Genomic DNA, 4,498 nt, shown 5'->3' on the forward strand with positions numbered 1-4,498 from the left:
TTGTATGAGCATCAGAGCTGTTCACATCGAAGTTATAGAATCAATGGACACTTCAAGCTTCATCAATGCCTTTAGACGCTTCATTGCTATTCGTGGCCCAGTAAAACACATCCGGTCCGACAGAGGTACCAACTTCATTGGAGCAGCCAAAGAATTACAAATTAATTCGAACATTGACACTAAAAGCATAGAGAGATATCTCAGTGAGCAAGGTTGTACATGGACCTTCAACCCGCCTCATTCTTCTCATATGGGAGGTGCCTGGGAAAGGATGATCGGCATGATACGCAGAATCCTTGATTCCATATTCTTGCAAGTGGGAACTGCAAGACTTACTCACGAGAGCTTAACAACCTTCATGGCTGAAGTCTCAGCTATTGTCAACGGAAGACCATTGACTTCAGTGTCTAATGACCCAGAAGACCCACTTCTACTTACTCCGGCCACTCTTCTTACACAGAAGACCGGGATTACCTATGCTCCTCCTGGAGAATTCAATACCAAAGACCTGTTCAAACGTCAAAGGAGACAAGTTCAAAGCCTTGCAAACACCTTTTGGGACAGATGGAAAAGACAATACCTTTCTACCCTGCAGTCAAGGAGCAAGTGGCAAGTTGCCAAACCCAACTTAAAACCAGGTGACATTGTGCTCGTCAGAGATTGCCAGTCACAACGCAACGAATGGCCTTTAAGTCTTGTCACCAAGACGTTCCCAAGCAAGGATGGGAAGGTTCGTAAGGTTGAGGTCAAGATCTGTAAGCGAGGAGAGACTAAGTTGTTCCTCAGACCAGTGACTGAACTATTCTTATTGTTATCTGTTTAGAGTTTAAAATATGGTACCAGTGATACCAGACGGGGAGTGTCATGCCTTCAGCATTTGCTTTGTGTAGATCTGATTACTTTTACTACAGAAAGTTGTATTATTGCCCCATCTGGTGGTCAGTCCCATCAATTAATTTGACCCTCATAGCCTCTTGTAGCCAGTCTTGCAATGCATTCTGGGATGAAGAAGCTGGGATCAGCTTTTCTACTTCCCTCATGGTCCCAGACAGTCATGTTTTACATGGGTCCAACTCTCATATAGCATTCGATGGTGAGTTTGTATATTAAATGTCTCATCTCAACCTGTTTAGCCAGTGAGTAATGTTAGCTACACTGTAGTTTATACTTGCACATGTAATCACATGTTTGCACAGCCCATGTTATATGTACTTGTGTATATCCATTTTGCTTTTCACATGCATATCATAATTGCATATTCTTGTTTCATTAACAGTTTTACCTCATTATCACATATCATCATATCGTATTGTACATCAAATCAACGCATCATATCTGTGATCCCTTTACTGAATAATAAAACACCGTTCTACAAACACCTCTTCTGAACAGATTATTGAAAAGTAAAGGTGGTTATACTGTAGGCTTCAAATTTGCCAGAAAGGGCTTAGTGAGAGGCTGAACACACACATACACACCACAACCATGCGAGCGCATTGCATGATGGCGATGCTCTTGCATATTTAGGGTTGCCCTCTGCCTATGTAGCATAGCTGCTAATGTTTAGGCTCGCATCGGCTGCATGTGATGTCATGAAGTCGCCGCGGCCCGCCACAGAAACGGTCCTGATACACCTGCATTTGTCCAGATTGCTCCCCTAAAACGCCACCGCAACGCCCTCTGCCGCCCCGCGAATGCTGTTGCATCTCACTGTGTGCGCATGCATAGTGCGACTTCTAAGCATGCGTATACTGCAGAGGGCTTCAGCAGGTGAATACATTAGGCCCAATGTGTGTATTGTTTTAATTGGAAATAAAAATTAAACACATTGTACTTTAGATATTTATTCTGTTGTGTCTAAAATATCCACTGCCAAGTATTTTAAAGTATTAATTGGCAAATTCCAAAGTGTGAAGTCTATTCCATCTGTTTATTTACCTGGTTGTTTTCTGAGTGTACCATCTGCATAAAAAATAGTAACAGATCGTTTTTGACGCAAACAGCTCAGTGTGATGTATATAGGGCATGTCTTTTCCATATAGATCACATTTAAAAAATGTTTTATTTATAATGGGGAAGTAATAGCTTTTTTCTTTTCTTTTCTTTTTTAATAGAAAACCGATACCTGAGAACTTTATCAAATGCTGCAAACATACAGTAACGACTTGCAAGCAGGAAATGAGTAAAGTGCAAAGCCTTGAGGAATACTAGCACTGAGTCTGGGTCAGTTGTTAGTTACACATCATTCAGTGCACAACATAAGGTGTTATGCTCAGTGACTTGACCTAGCAGCTCTGCCTCTACGTGTTAAGGTGCATACACAATGTGCAATGTAACCTTATGACATTGACTATATAGTCAAAATCGTAAGAAAAGTTAGCACACATCGCACCATGTGTGCACAGTTTGCGATACAGATGCGTGCTCCCGTGGGGTCGGTATCGCAAGAAAATTTAGACTGTGCAAGCAAGTCAATCTTAACTATATTGTGTACGTAGTATAGTCAAAATTGGCACTTAGTCAAAATCTCCCGAAGTCAAAATCTCAAGTAAAGATAGTCAGTATCGGTGGTTCAGGGCTCCGAGGAGTTCAGGGGAAATTGCAAAGTCAATATCTCACCGTGTGTATGCACCTTAAGGCAACACTCAATGTGACATCATGATGTCACATCACACATACAATGGGAGAGCCTGTGAACACTCAGAACTACCTGAAATAGAAAACCTCCATACAGAATAGCGCACACAGAGAATACGAGGGTACGAGTTTCCTCATAAAAAACTTATAAGAAATGCCATAGAGATATAACACTATATTGTATTTCTGTCTCCTTTTTGAGGTCATATAAATCCTCTGAAAGATCATTGGGAGACCCCTCAAATCAACATAAGTATTCTCTGTGTGCGCTATTCTGTGTGGAGGTTTTCTATTTCTGTTTGTTCTATATTTGTGAAGAGTTGGTGGAACTTCATTTCCTTCACTAAGAAAAGCAGCCACGTGTGCGCAATTGTGACTTTCTGCCTATATCTGTCTACTCAGAACTACCTGACCAGTCACCAAAGGAGCAGCAACAGTGCATTATCCGCCACAAGGATGCCGTCACTCTGAGTTTATCAGTGTCACCCAATGTGATAGGACCAGGCCTTGAAGAGGAGAGAACACAGCCTGCTCTTCAAGCATGTAACTCTAGTGCACCATATAAGGAGCATGTGTGAGGGGATGTGATCATATGGTGTCATAGTTTATACTGTTGGAAAGTTCTTATTGGTGCTTAAGGGTATGTGGTGGAGTCTAATGACATGGCTGAGGTCTTATTGGAATATAAAGTACATTTGGGAGTGAACTGATTGGCTCTTAAGGAGCATGCGGGAAGGCTATGGTGGCATGGGGATGGCCTGGCACTAAATGGTCATATAGGGAAGTGTTATGGAGATAGTGTGATTGACACTTAAAGGGCATTTGCAGGTTATCTGATTAAGGAGCTTGTACGGAGTCTGATGGCATGAGATATGTTATTGCTATGCAGTCAATAGATCTACAGTGTCTAGTTAGACAGTCACTAGGTTGAAACCATATGGTCGGCATGCATTAGGTCAGCATGGTCAAAAGGTCAACATGGTCATTAGGTCAACCTATGAAAGGTCGACAGTGCTTATGGTTGACAGGTACAAGAGGTCGACAGGTTCAAGGGGTCGACAAGCCAATGGTCGACACACATATGGTTGACTTGAGTTTTGTTGGGGGGATTCACTTTTTTCAACTTCTTCATACTTTACCATTTACGTTGACTATGATTGCGAATAGTAACCTTACCCAAAGGGGTCCACGTGCTCAGACGCCGAAAACAACACAAAAAAAATGTAAAAATGCTGTGTCAACCTTTTCCTGTGTTTACCATTTTCCATGTTGACCTTTTCATGCGTCCCTCCTTTGTACCTGTCGACCTTTTCCTGTGTCTGCTTTTCATAGGTTGACCTAATGACCATGTCAACCTTTTCACTGCTGACGATATAGTCTCGACCTAATGAATGTAGACCTTCTTGAATGTATACCTTCTGCTGTAGATCTATAGATCCATAACCATTTTATTATATTAAAAAGGTTTTCATGCACTATGTAGCGTTCCCTCTATGTTTCAGCCTCCATCAAGATAAAATAAGGATAATTTCAGAAATGTATTAGTGTATTATATGCTTATGTAGCCAGTTTACTGAAAAAAAAAAAAAAGCAACCGGTTAGTATCGATTACCAATGTTAAGAATAAACATTGGTTGGTTACCAATGTTAAAACCGTCGTTAGTACCAATGTTTTCTTTGATGTCCTATCCCTATCCAAGAGGCGGGAAACCCTCCACTATATAGACTAGGTTCCACTCTGCCTCTAGATGATGTCTCCAGTTTGGCCAAGCCCCTTTCTTCAGGTCCCGCAATTTGTCCATGCCCATTCTTCCTGCTTTTTCCCAAGGTCTCAGGCATGTAGTATTTAACATTGATAGGG

The 4,498-nt window shown here is 41.6% G+C and overlaps 1 long non-coding RNA gene across 1 annotated transcript; it reads left to right on the forward strand.

Moving 5' to 3' along the window:
- The first annotated feature begins 417 nt into the window (after positions 1–417).
- On the forward strand, positions 418–4,199 carry LOC135057820 (uncharacterized). Its single transcript, XR_010244383.1, has 3 exons — positions 418–1,093; positions 2,115–2,223; positions 3,040–4,199. It is a non-coding gene; the product is annotated as an uncharacterized LOC135057820 (long non-coding RNA).
- The last annotated feature ends 299 nt before the right edge of the window (positions 4,200–4,498 follow it).

This window comes from Pseudophryne corroboree, chromosome 3 (genome assembly GCF_028390025.1).
Source record: "Pseudophryne corroboree isolate aPseCor3 chromosome 3, aPseCor3.hap2, whole genome shotgun sequence".
NCBI lineage: Eukaryota > Metazoa > Chordata > Amphibia > Anura > Myobatrachidae > Pseudophryne > Pseudophryne corroboree.